At 40.9% G+C, this 14,790-nt stretch overlaps 1 long non-coding RNA gene across 1 annotated transcript in view; it reads right to left on the bottom strand.

Moving 5' to 3' along the window:
• LOC110352787 (uncharacterized) overlaps nucleotides 1-14,229 on the bottom strand; it is a 42,234-nt gene extending 28,005 nt beyond the window's left edge. The window contains exons 1-2 of the long non-coding RNA XR_002402357.4: nucleotides 13,921-14,229; nucleotides 10,109-10,179 (exon numbers count right to left, since the gene is read on the bottom strand). This is a non-coding gene — a long non-coding RNA (uncharacterized lncRNA). The remainder of the gene's footprint in view (nucleotides 1-10,108; nucleotides 10,180-13,920) is intronic.
• Nucleotides 14,230-14,790: the final 561 nt, after the last annotated feature.

Genomic DNA, 14,790 nt, shown 5'->3' on the forward strand with positions numbered 1-14,790 from the left:
ATGCAGCCTGCCAGATGGAGCTCCAGGGGGAACATGCTGCCACCCAGGTGTCAGGCTGCAAGGTGTGCCCTGCTCTTACACCAGTGCAGCATGACAGTAGAGAGCATAACTGTGGGAGGTGTGCCCAGGTTGAAGAACTGCTTCGTCTGGGGGTAGAGCTTTAGGAGGAGGTAGGCAGGCTGAGGAGCATCTGAGAGTCAGAGAAGGACATCCCAGAGACAGATGAGAAATATAGGTTCCCCTACTCCCTCACCAACAGGTAGAGGGAGGGAACCTAAGAGGGAGGAGAGAATAGAAGCAGATTCTGGTTCGGCACAGCAGGCAAACCATCCTGCTGCATATCTCACCCTCCCATCTGTCCCTACACAACAGGTATGAGGCTCTGGAACTTGATCAACAAGCAAATGACAATGTGGACAAAGATCCATCAACATTAGGGGAGTTGTCCAGGGCAAGTCAACCTAAGCCCTGCATCACAACAACGCCCACCAAGAAAAAAAAAAAAAAAAAAAAGAAGGGTTATTGTCCTAAGGGACTCCCTTCTGAAGGGAATGGAGGGCCTGATTTGCCATCCAGACCCAACCCATAGGGAAGTCTGTTGTCTCCCTGGGGCTTGGATAAGAGATAGAGCTAGGAAAGGCACTTGCCTGGTATGTCCCACTGGTTATCACCCTTTATTGGGTTTTCACGTTGGCAGTGATGAGATAGCAAAGAGAAGTCCAAGAGCTATCAAAAGGCTTTGGGGTAATTGGCTGAAGGATCAGGTTCACAGGTAGTGTTTCCTTTATCATTCTAGTAGTGGTGATCAATATTGAAAGGAACAGGCAGACACAGCAGACCAATATGTGGCTTCAAGGATGGTGCCAACAACTTAGTTTGGGGTTTCTTGATAATGGGAAACCTTATATAAGGTTTTATGTAACCTCTCAGGTTTTTGGCTTACTGTCTCCTTATGGAGAGCACCTTTCTCAGAGGAGGAAAAGGATTTTTACCCAGGAGTTAGCAGGACTGATTGATAGAGCTTTAAACTAGATTTGAAGGGGAAAAGGGGCAAAAACAGGCTCACCAGTGATAAGCTATGGGACTGTATGCCAGTGATTGAGGGACTGCATGCTAACGATACCCTTCAGTCTGCCCCACTAGGGGCTGGTTTCAATGAAACACATCTGAAACAGTTCTATGCATAGGTGCAGCCTGCAAAACAAGCAAGAGGAGCTAGAAGCATTGGATCAGCCACAGAGCTACAACATCATTGGCATAAGAGAAACATGGTGGGAAAAGGCCTGCAACTCGTGTGTTGTGATGGACAGTTACAGGTTCTTCAGTAGGGACAGGAAGGGCACATGAGGTGTATGGGGTGTGGCACTCAAAGTAATGGAGGCCCTGGACTGTATGGAGCTTGCAGTTGGTGAGAACACGGTTGAGAGCCTCTGGGTAAGGATCAAGGAACAAGCAAATAAAGGGTGTTGTTTTGGGAGTCTACTATAGACTTCACAGCCATCATGACAACACTGATGAACTATTCTGTAAAGAACTGAGAGATACTTCTAGATCAGTTGCCCTTGACCTTATGAGGGACTTCAACCTGTTGGATGTCAGCTGGGAATATCACTCAGCTGACACAAGAGAGACCAAGAGATTCCTGAAGCACCTTGATGATAATTTCTTGGTATAGGTACTAAGAGAGACAACTGGGAAAGGTGCCTTTCTGGACCTATTGCTTGTAAGCAGGGAGGGTCCAGTGGGTAAAGTGGTAATAAGTGGCTGCCTTAGCCATAGCAACTATGAAGTACTCAAATTTAAAATCGTTGGTGATAGGAGGAAAACTACCACCAAAACTTCAACCCTAGATTTGGGGAGGCTAGACTTCAGACTGCTTAGGGAACTAGATAGTAAGGTCCCCTGGGAAACTGCTTTTAAAGACATTGGAGTCCATCAGCACTGGTTGGTTTTTAAGCACCACCTCCTCAGAGCACAGGAACAGGCAATTTCAGAGTCAGAAGTCAAGCAGGAGGGGCAGAAGGCCAGCTTGGCTGAGTAGTGTTCTTCTTCAAGAGCTTGTATGGAAAAAGAAAGTGTATTGCAGTTGGAAGCAAGGTCAGGCAACACATGAAGACTACAGGGATGCTGTTTGTCTTTGTAGAGAGAGAATCTGGATGGCCAAAGCTCAATTAAAGTTGGCCAACAGTGTAGGGGACAATAAAAAAAAGCTTTTTAAAGTATATTAATGGGAAAAGGAGGAACAGAGCAAACATTGGTCTGATACCTGATAAGGATGGTCACCTCACAAACAGGGACATAGACAAAGCAGAGATGTTTAAGGAATTTTTTACCTCTGTCTTTAAAACCAGTGATGGGTTCCAGGACACCAGGTGCCCTGAGTTGGAGGACTGTGACTGCAGGAATGGTAAATTCCCAGTTAACTCTGGACTTGTGCAGGATTTGCAGCTCTCCTTGAATGAATACAAGTCCATAGGGCCTGATGGGATTCTTACTGGAGTATTCAGACAGTTGGCTGATGTCATCACAAGACCTATCTCAATTATTTTCAATTGGTATTGGAAATCTGGAAAAGTCCCAGTTGAATGGAAGCCAGCAAATGTGGTCCCAAATCTCAAGAAGGGCAAGAAAGAACATCCTGGCAATTACAAACCTGTCAGTTTCACTTCAGTGCCTGGTAAAATTATGAAGATTATTCTCCATATTTTACATTTATAATTATAATATATTATTATGAAGAAGATGATCAGAGCACCTGATCATCCAGGACTGGAACACTTCTCCTATAAAGAAAGGCTGAGAGAGCTGGAGCTGTTCAGCCTGAAGAAGAGAAGACCTCATTACAGCTTTTCAATACTTACAGGGGGCTTATAAAAAAGATGAACAACTATTCGCTCAATCAGATAATGACAGAACAAGGAGGAATGTTTTTAAACTAAAAGAGCGGAGATTTAGATTAGAGGTTAGAAGGACACTGTTCACTCAGAGGGTGATGAGGCACTGGAAGAAGTTGCCCAGACATATTGTGAATGTCCCATCCCTGGAGGTGTTCAAGACCAGGTTAGATGATGCCCTGGGCAACCTGATCTAGTGGGTGGCATCGCTGCCCATGGCAGGGGCAAGGGAACTAGATGACCTTTAAGGTCCATTTAAGCCCAAGCCATTCTATTATTCTATGATTCTTGGAATTATTGAAAAACACATGAAGGACAGCTCAGTCATTGATCAGAAACAATATCGGTTTACTAGGGGAAGGTCATGTCTACCAAACTTAATTTCCTTCTATGAAAAGATCACCCAGCTAGTTGACCACAGGAAAACAGATGATGTAATCTTTCTGGATTTCAGTAAAGCTTTTGATACTGTATCTCACAGTATCCTTCTGGAAAGAATACAGTTAGATAAAAGCATAAGAAGGGTGAACAACTGGCTGATGGGTTGAGCCCTAAGGGTTCTTGTAAGTGGGATTACCTCAGGCTGGTGACCTGTCACTATTAGGGTTACCCAGGGCTCCATTTTAGAACCAGTCCTCTTTAATGTTGTCATAAATGATTTGGATGAAGGACTTGGGTTTTTGAGCAAGTTCATGAATAATTCAAAAGTGAGTGGAACTGTTGACTCTGTTGAGGTTGGTGAGGCCTAGCAGAGAGATTTTGAGAAATTAGAGAGCTGGGCAATCACCAACAATATGAAGTTTAACAATAGTGTATGGCAGATTCTGCACCTGGGAAGGGGCAACCCTGGTTAAACATGCAGACTGGGGGATGAGATGCTGGACAGCAGCGCTTCAGAAAGGGATCTGGGGGTTTTGATTGAAAGAAAGCTTAACATGAGCCAGCAGTGTGCCTTGATATCCAGGAGGACCAACTGTATCCTGGTGTGCATCAAGAATGGCATTGCTAGTCGGTCGAGGGAAATGATTGTCCCACTCTTCTCTGTACTGGTGCAGCCTCACCTTGAGTACTGTGTGAAGTTTTTGGCACCACGGTATAAGAGAGATATAAAACTGTTAGATAGTGTCCAAAGGAGGTCAACAAAGATAATGAATGGTCTAGAGGGGAAGATGTATGAGGAGTGGCTGAGGTCACTTGGAATGTTCAGCCTGGAGAAGAGGAGACTGAGGGGAGGCCTCATTGTGGTGTACAACTTCCTCACAACGGGGAGCAGAGTGGCAGGTGCTGAGCTCTTCTCTCTGGTGGCTAGTGATAGGACCTGTGGGAATGGTCTGAGGCTGCAACACAGGATGTTCAGGTTGGATATCATGAAATGTTTTTTCACCAAGAGGGTGGTAGGGCACTGGAACAGGCTCCCCAGGCAGTCATGGCACCAAGCCTGCCAGAGTTCAGGAATTATTTTGACAACGTTGACAATGCTCTCAGCCACATGATTTTTTTTATTATTACTTTTATTTTTTGGTGGTTCTTACAACTCAGATATTCTATTATTCTATGATTCATATCCTATTATTTATTATTCTTGTTACATAAATAAAATAAGAGAGTTGCTGTTCTAAGAGTTGTTGTTAAGCTCTATTTTCCTTAAGAGAGATGAAATTCAGATAATACTATGGCTATCACTGGTAATATGTGGACTTAAAGATAGAATGATAGAATGTTAGACTGTTAGAATGATAGAATCATAGAATGGTTTGGATTGGAAGAAGGACTTTAAAGAGCATTTATTTCCAAACTCCCCATCATGCATAGGGACACCTCGTACTAGATCAGGCTACTCAAAGCCCCAACCTGCTCTTAATAACTTCCAGGGATGGGATATCCACAGCTTCTCTGAGCAACCTGTTCCTCTGCTTCACCACCCTCATAGTAAAGAATTTCTTCCTAATATCTAATCAATATCTACCTTTTTGTTTGTTTGTTTAATACCATTACTTCTTTTGCCATCACTTCACTCCCTCACAAAGAGTCCATCTCCAGTTTTTCTGTAGGCCATCTTAAGGTCTTAGGACTTAAAAATATCAGTTCTCATTCATAATTAGTGGCTTTTCTAATAGTACAAGGCGTTACATATGTAGGATACAATTTCTCAATTGATCTACATATTTATTTTTGAAACAAATTCAAACTAAAAAAAAGAAAAAAAATATCAGTCCTTTACATACAACTTGAAAAATTAATTCAGCTATTTCTGTGTCATTAGTTGCTATTTCTGTGCTAACACTGTATATAGGTAATGTTTATTTATTAATATGCATAATCTAAATCTGTTGCAATTATTTCTTTCATTACAGATATATATACATGTATATATATAATATTATATTCTAATTCATAGTAGATGGGAATGTTCTTTTATGCAATAATTGAATTAATAGTGGCTCTTCAATATCAGAAATTGAAAATTTTGTTAAGAAAAGATCCAATCTAGGATTTCTCCATTTCTAGAGGCACAGGTATGTGATTTGCAAGGAGTAGCAACCATAAAAGGAGGTTCTTACAGGACAATGGCTGCTCCAGTTTTCAGTGGGCAGTTCCCCAGAGCTGAAGGGTTAAAAGTTGGATGATGCAGATGTCACAATATTGCACTGACACTCCCTGATTTCTGTCCACAATCTTATTCATCAGCTGGAGAGCTAAGGAATGATCAGTAAGATTTGCTCACACTTTAATAGTCTCATAAGGTGTAGTGGGTTTATGTGGCAAAGTTATGCGCAGGTGGCTCTGCACTGACGGAGGCTGCCGCCTGTGGAAGACCCCTGCTGGAGCAGATTCCGAGCCAGACCTGTGGCCCGTAGAGAGGAGCCCATGCAGGAGCAGGTGACCTGGCAGGAGCTGCTGCCCGTGGGGGACGCAGGTTGGAGCAGTTTGCTCCTGAGGGATGGACCCCGTGGTATGGACCCATATCTGGAGCAGTTCTGGAAGAGCTGCTGCCTGTGGGAAGCCCACAACAGATCAGATCATCAAGGACTGCATCCCGTGGGTGGGACCCGACAGCACAGGGGACGAGAGTGACCGAGAAGGAGCGGCAGAGAAGTGCTGTAGACTGGCCATAACCCCCATTCCCCCGTTCCCCTGCGCCACTCGGGGGGGAGGAGGTAGAAGACGGTAGATGGGGAGGAAGGTGTTTTTGGTTTCTTTCCTTTGTTTCTCACTTCTCTAGCTTGTTAGTAATGAGCAATAAATATTACTATCTCCCTATGCAGTCTCTTTTACCCATCACAATAATTACTGCGTGATCTTCTCATCCTTGTCTAAACCTTTGAGCCCTTTTCATCATATTTTCTCCCCATTCCTCTTTGAGGAGGGGGAGTGAGAGAGCGGCTGTGGTGGAGCTCAGCTGCCCACTCGAGTGGAACCACGATATATGGCCAGTGCAAAATTCTAATGGTGAATGGAGACTAGCAATGGACTGGTGTGGCCCGAATGAAGCAATGCCAACACTGATGCCATGTTGAACATGTTAGAATTTCAGTAGGAAAAGGAGTTAAAGGCAGCCAAGTGGTTTGCTGCAACTTACACTGATAATGAACTTCTCTCAGCCTCTTTGGCAACAGACTGAATTCCACAGTTTGTTTTCACTTGTAGGGCTGTCTAGTTCCCCCGGGCTGCAAACAGCTCTACCATTTGCCATGGACTGATTCAGACTGCACTAGAACAGGGTGAATCTTCTGAACACCTGCAATATATTGATGACATATGGAGCAATAGAGCAGCAGAAATTTTGAGAAAGGGAAGAAAATTGCCCAAATAATTCTGAAATTTGGTTTTGCCATAAAACAAAATAAGGTCGAGTGACCTGCACAGGAAATCCAGTTCTTGGGGGTAAAATGGCAAGATGGATATTGTCAGATCCCAATGGATGTGATCAACAAAATAACTTCTATGTCTCCACCAACTAGCAAAAAGAAAACACAAGCTTTCTTAGATATTGTGGATTTTTGGAGGATGCGTATTTGGAATTACAGCCTGACTGTAAGCCCTCTCTATCAAGTGACCCAGAAGAGGAGGGAATTCAAATGGGGCCCTGAGCAATGGCAACCCTTAGAGCAAATCAAACATGAAATAGTTCATGCAGTAGTCCTTGGGCTAATCTAGGGAGGACAAGAAGTAAATATGCTCTACACTGCAGCTGGGGAGAATGATCCAACCTGAAGACTCTATTAGAAAGCACCAGTGGAGAGTCAAGGTTGATACCTAGGGTTTTAGAATGGGAAATATGATCTAAGGCCCACTGTACTCCAACTAAAAAAAAGTTGGACTTTTTTTTACTAAAAAAAAAAGAGACTAAAACTAAAAAAGAGATTACAGCAGCGCATGATGGGGACTGAGCTGGTTTGGGAGTTGTTGGTACAGATTCTCTTGGCATCCCAATTGACAATGCTAGGCTGGATGTTCAAAGGGAGGGTCCTATCTACACATGATATAGTTGATGCTATGTGGAGTAAGTGGGTCACACTGATCACAGAATGGGCTCAGATAGGAAACCTCAGTTGCCCAGGAGTCTTGGACTTTATCATGGACTGGCCAGAAGGTAAAAAATTTGGAATATTGCTAGAGGAGGAATTGACAAGTTGAAGAGGTCCCTCTGTATAACAGACTACCAAAGTGAGAAGCAATATGCCTTGTTCACTGCTGGGTCCTGTCAAAGTGTGGAAAAGCATCAGAGAGGGAAGGCTGCTGTATGAAGCCCTTCAAAACAAATTGCAGAAACTGATGAAGGAGAAGGTGAGTTGAGCCAATTTTCAAACGTAAAGGCCATCCAGCTGGCCTTAGAATGCAAAAATTGCTGTACAAGTTGCCAGTGTTCCATCTTTATACTGAATCATGGATGGAGTTGGTACAGCAATGGAAGCAGAACTGAAAGTTCAGAGGCAAGCCCATCTGTGCTGCCACACTGTGGCAAGATATTGCTGTCCAGGTAGAGAATATGGTTGTAAAATTATGCCATGCAGGTACCCAAGAGTCAAGCCTGACCCAGGAGTCAGGCCACTGAAGAACACCAAAACAGCCATCAGGTAGATCAGGATGCTAAGATTGAAGTGGCTCAGGTGGATCTGGACTGGCAACGTAATGGTGAATTATTTATAGCTCAGTGGGCCAATGCCACCTCAGGCCATCAAGGAAGAGATGCAACATATAGATGTGATTGTGACCAGTGGATGGACTTGACCATGGATGCTATTGCACAGGTCATCCATGATTGTGAAATATGCACTGCAATTAAAGAATCCAAGCAGTTAAAGTCTCTTTTGTATGGAGGACTGTGGCTGAAATATAAATATGGGGAGGCCTGGAAGATTGGTTATGTCACACTCCCACAAACACACCAAAACAAGTGCCATGTGCTTACAGTGGTGAAAGCAACAATTGGATGGCTGGAAACATATCCTGTGCCCCATACCACCACCTGGAACACTATCCTGGGTTTTGGAAAGCAAATCCTGTGATGACATGGCAATAAGGATTTGAGTCAGACAGTGGGATGCATTTGCAAAACAACCTGATAGATACCTGGGCCAAAGAGCATGGCATTAAGTGGGTATATCACATTCTCTGTCATGCTCCAACCTCTGTGAATTTGGATATTGTGTGAGAATAGCCAAAGATTTAAATTGTATGATGTTATTTATGATATAATATTGTATGTCATTACTAATTTGGTTGTTATATACCATATCAATCATACTACATCATGAATTACCCAGATTAATGATTTTTTTTTTTATTATTATTTTTTTTTATAGAACCGGACATCCACAATGTTGATGGAACCAGACTGGCTTCATCACACAACAATCCAGCACCACACACCATTTCTCCTGCCCTGAAGGACCGTAGGACTGTTATGACAGATAGAGCCCAAAGGCAGATTAAATTAACAGACATTTTAGAGGTATGGCCCATAGACTAAGGGAATAAGGGAATAATATCTGTGTGTGTGTGTGTGTGTGTCTGTGTGTGTTTGTAAAGACAGGAATGGTGGTAGAGATTAATTGGGATATATTAGAATGTGTGGGGCCTGAGCATGACATAGATGGTAGATGTTTTCCTGGTTTCAGCTGGGATACAGTTAATTTTCTAACTAGGAGATGATATGATGCTTATTTTTGCATATTGAGGATAAGAATAATGTTGATAACACAGTGATGTTGTAACTGCTGCAAAACAATGCTTACACAGACCCAAGCTTCTCATGTTGCCCTGCCAGAAAGAAAGCTGGAGTTGCACAAGAAGCTAGGAGGGGACAGTTGACCCAAACTGGCCAAAGGGATATCCATTACCATGTGGCATCATGCTCAGCAAGAAATTTGGGGGAACTTAGCCAGAGGAGGGTGCTGCTCAGGTACTGGCTGGACATCAGTCAACAGATGGTGAGCAACTGCATTGTAAATCACATGTTTTGTGTATTTTATTATTATTATTATTATTGTTGTTGTTGTTGGTCTTGCTAATGATGATGTAGTTAATTATTCTTCCTTCATTTATTGTCCTATTAAACTGTCTTTATTCCAACTCACAAGTTTCACTTTTTTTTGTTTGTTTGTTTTTTGTTTTTGTTTTCCTGATTTTCTCCCTATCCTACTGTTAAAACCACTAGTATCCTACTGGTAAAACCACCACAGGGTGTGGGAAGGCTATAGGGAAACAAGTGGCTGTATGGTGCTTACCTATCTTCCAGATGAAACCACAACTATAATTTATTCTTTGGTTTGTTTTTTGTCTTTCTCTACCCTTTGTATTTTTTGGACAAAGTATTTTTTACAACCTCTATTTTCTGTGAAATAAGCAACTGAGTTTTCTAGACACCCAGAACCCTAAACTTATATTCACTTTAATGAGAAATAAAGCAGTAAAAATGTAATTTTTTTAAAAAGGTAGCTGATAGTAACTGATGAAGAAGACATCCAATGCAGTAACCTTGGTGGAAAGTTTGGAATAAAGGGCATAGAAGACTTTATGAAACATAACACAATGGTACTGAAGTTAAAAATTCTCACTGTGACTGAAAGGAAAATAAGCTTCAGGAGGTCTGAAGAAGGAATGAAGGAAAACATTCAGGGGAAGCTCAATTGTTTTAGTTACTGATAAACTGATAATTGCAAATTTTCCATGCTCCATGCTGCCACTTTTCCAAGGGAAGCTATCTTTACCTTCATTTCTCAAGTTGCCAGCATCTTCTGATTTCCCTTCTCTGTCCATCTATAAAAGATGAGCTGTTCAGCTGAAAAAAAAAAAAAAAAAGAGAGAGAAAGAAAGAATGTGCTATATTCTCTAAACTTTCATATGTGAATACTTAACAAGTATAGTTTTCCCTTCAGAATGGTCTTCTTTTGTTTCCTCTCCTATTATCTCACAAACTTTGTTTCATAAATACAGGTAAGTAAACTGAATACAATGTGTAATCTGCAAAAGTAAAAATAATGTAAAATACACTTTCTAAATTAGATTTTCTGGCCTCAAAAACAAATACTGAAGATTTAGGTAGACATTGCACATTCTTTTTCTATGACTGCATTAAAATCATCCCTTTGGACAAACACAGTAACCCTAGAGAGGCTGATGAATTTTCAGCCATTAATGAGATAGTTCACTACATTAAGCTAGCAGTCAGTTATGATTAGGAAAAATATTTAAGCTTTTCACATTCAACTTTCAGTCTGAGATACAGCAGACCTTTCTACATTTTAATTTGTTCAGAGAGCTACATGACCATGCATGAAAAATAATTATCAATAAACAACATCTGAGAATATTTAAGATACTAAATACCACTTAGTATATAATCAGATTTTTTTGTTATTTACAATACTTCTGTAAGTTATCACTGTACTGTAGATTTTTATTTATTTATTTATTTATTTATTTGATCATAGGTAAGACTTTAAGTATCATTCTTTCTTCTAGTTAGATTTTTTTTTATTATTATTTTTATTTTTTTTCCTGAATCCAGTTCACGTTTGTAATGCATGATCCAAATTACAATGGCAGAATACAGGTTTCAGCTAGCAGACACCTATTCAGAGAAGACCTGTGTCAATAGCTACACTAGAAGTCCACTTAGGCCCTTACCAATAAAAGGTCAATAAAGTTGGATGAAATCACTAGAGAAGCAGTGTGCAACTGGTGGCGTGCTACTTCTCTTTCAAGACCAGTACTGGTTACACCCTGCATTTCTGTTAAAAGGCAAATAGGTTCTAAGCACAGCTCAGATATTCCTGGAGAAAATCTTCGGAGAAGGGTGTTACCAGAGCTGGTATAGAAGTGCGACAAGGAAGGGAATCAGGATCTCCCATACTGCTCATGGAGCAAGCTTGCTCAGACTCCATATTACCCAGTGAGTCAGAGTACATGCATGTGCTGTAGCGGGCCTCAGGGTGCCTCAGGTGGCACTCACTAGCAATCTGTTAGGCAAAGGTTTTGGGATCTGTTATTTTCTTTATCTCAATCTCTTTTGAAAAGAAACATGGGCAGGGATTGCATGTAGGCACTGAGGTCTGAGGAAAAGGGTTTGAATCCAAGCAGGTGGCACAAGAGTTTAGAGGCTTAGTGGAAATCGATGCCATCTTACAACACAAACCAAAGCCCAGATCTGATTTAAGCATCCTGGTTTTGTACTCACGGTTATGGTTCAATTAATTATCCAAATTATTATTCCCAATTCATATGCCCTCTGACTGAAACTTCATTATAATTCCATATCTGGATATCTTAATGAAGAAGATGAGAGACAGAGATGCATAGGTCACCTGGTGTCTTGTGTTACAGTATTATTTTTCAGCACAAGTGCATCTGTTATCTAAAAACAACAAACAAAAATCTATTTTCTCATCTCAATATGTTACTACAATTTATATTAATGGTATATATTAAGTAGCAGAAAAAATTCCCATCTTCATTCAATGCTTTTGCTAGTGATGGAAAATATGTACTTGGGCTGCACTGTACTTGCTCTGTTGTGAGCAACTGACTACCATAGACTAGATTATCATAGTTACTAAACTGTGTTTTATTTTTTATACTTAGTCAGTTAGCCTTATTGTAGTCCTTTTATGATGACAAGATTGCTGATCAACTTTAAGTTTCAACACTATTTTCTTAAAGTACATATTAAGTACTCAAGCTAGTCTGTGGACCTACAGTCATAGTCACAAATGTTTTTGAAAAAGTTAGAATGTCCCAGAAAACAATCCTGAACACCTGAATGTAGCCTGCTTTATGTATTAAAAAAATGTCATAGTTACTGTAATGTGAGCATGCTAAAACCTAAATATTGCTGTCATTGTCCTTACACTATCATTCCACGTTTTTCTTCTTAGAATCTTACTTTTTATTTTTACTTATTTATTTATAGGTTTAGGTGAGCTAGGACTCTTGCTGCAACTTTCCATTTATACATCTAAGTGTAAAAATTATGTCCTTAATCGGGAAAACATTTAAGCCCCTATGCAACCTCAAGCACAAGTATAGAACATAGTAAGTTATTTTCTTCCAGTTCTCATTCAATTGAAATAAGTTTGTGTGCTTTAAGGCATTTATTCTGTTACCAGAAGCAGCGTTTACACAACTTGAAATCTTCCTTCCTTATCAACCTCGTCCCACCTGCACTGTATGTATACACAATATCGATGTGTTCCTCAGAATTTTCTCTACAGCTCAGTGTTAAGTGCCATAGCCCTATATAGCGCATGGAGAAGTTACAAGTTTCAGAGGTGCTATGGTGAACTTTTACATGCCAGAAAGGGGAATAGCACAAGAAGAGGTAAGTAACTGAATAGGAGGTGCAATCCAGCAGTCACAGTGACTGACACAGTGACTCCCCAGCAATTTCTCCACCCAGCTCAGGGTTTGGGTTCAGATCAGGTTTCAGCAGTCTGAATGGTGCTGACGGAGCTCAAAAAGTGGGAGACTGAGTCTGAACCTTCTTATGATGAGGAGAAGGTGTAACAGACCCTCAGCTTTTCAGGTATACAACCCTATAACTTAATTATAACATTTTCAGAACACAGACACCTACTGCGCTAAGGCATATTTTCTTTAAACATTGACACTGTCCTCTGCCAGAAGAATATGTTAAAATTGGACTGGTTTGTTGGTTTATCATTTTGGCAGTCTGATCGATCTCTGCAGTAGCTAAATCAATTGTATTCAAGTACAGACCTTGTAACTAGGCAAAGGCAAGGCTGAGTGTTTAATTGTTGAAGCTAGTGGGGAAAAAAAATATTAAAAAAAGTAAAAAAAAAGTAGAAGGCCAAGTGGTGAAACTATTAATGTTTAAACAACTTTAGTTTTCTATGAGCAAACATTTTCAGGATAGCCTGGGTAATGGGGGATGCAGGTCTGCCTGGGTGGTTTTCAGATGCCAGTTTTGAGTACACATACATAAAAACAACTTAAATACATGTATTTTATATAATAGTATCAGATAAGACAACAACAAAAATTATGTCTGTTGTTTTTCTTATGAGTTCCCTTCACATCTCGCCCATAAAGCAAGCTATCAGGAAATAGCAAGCTATAAGAAACCTCTGAAAGATCAGAAGATACAGAAGAGGTTTGCAAGGAACATAGTGATGGCCTGGTTATAGGCATACGCTGGTAGAATTATTTTACATCATTCCAGATGGCAGCCATGCAAATTAATGGTTAAGATAAGACCTCCTTGTGGTGGTTTAACCGTGCTGGGCAGCTAAACCCCACAACCGCTCTCTCACTCCCCCTCCTTTAGATGAGGAGGGGGAGAAGTAAAGCAAAGAACAACTCATGGATTGAGATAAGGATAATTTAATTAAAGGGAAATATTAACAATTAAATAAAGACTACCATGAACTAAACAGTTTAACTAAGGGGAAATAAAAAGGGAAAGGGGAAAAGGGAGGGGAAAAGGAAAAATAAAAAAGAAGGGAGGGAAACAAACAAACAAAATAAATGAAGGCTATATGGAAGTGCAGAGGAAAGAAATTACTCTCTACTTCCCACAAATGAGCAATGATTGACCACGTCCTTGAAGCAAGGCCTCAACACACGCAGCCGGTGTTCGAGAGGAGGACTGATGTTTTCCCAATGAGAGCCCACCCCTCCCCTCTTCTTCCTGTTTCCACCTTTTAGTGCTGAGTGTGACATCACATGGTATGGAATATCCCTTTGGTTGGTTTAGGTCAGCTGCCCTAGTGATGTTTCTCTCCTCACTTTTTGCCCACCCCCTAGGAGGGTTAGGGAGAGGCCTGATGCTGTGCCAGCACTGCTCAGCAGCAGACACAACACTGGTGTGATACCACTGCTGTTCCAGCTACAAGTGCAGAATACGGCACTGTATGGGCTGCTGCCGGGAAAGTTAACATTCCAGCCAGACCCAGTACACTCCTTAATCAGTCTAGAGGTACTTCCTTTTATAATCTTTCTGTCTTACTGTCTTTTGTTGTAGTCAACAAACCAAAGTATAAAATACCATTGTTCTTCTCACAGGAAGATGTTGCTACTCAATTCCAAAATGTTATTAGTAGTATAAACTCTTCTTTTACTGTATCTGCAGGCTATATATACTGGTGTTGTACATCAAGAACACATCAAAATTTGGAAACTCTTGATTAAGAGCTGAGTTTTGCAGTACTTATTAATGCATCTTGCTGTAAAAAATCATCCTAGATTTTACTGTGCCAGCCAGCAGAAACTCAGCAATCCTGTCATGGGAATTTTCAGCTATTCATCAACCTGGTAATGCACACCCACACTTGGCATGGAAAATGTGGTGTGAAACAACAGCAGATGATGGATTATGATGATGGTAAATAACAATGATAATGGTTATTGATTTTTTTGGAGGGAGCCTTCACTA

This window comes from Anas platyrhynchos, chromosome Z (assembly GCF_047663525.1).
Source record: "Anas platyrhynchos isolate ZD024472 breed Pekin duck chromosome Z, IASCAAS_PekinDuck_T2T, whole genome shotgun sequence".
In the NCBI taxonomy this organism is placed as follows: domain Eukaryota; kingdom Metazoa; phylum Chordata; class Aves; order Anseriformes; family Anatidae; genus Anas; species Anas platyrhynchos.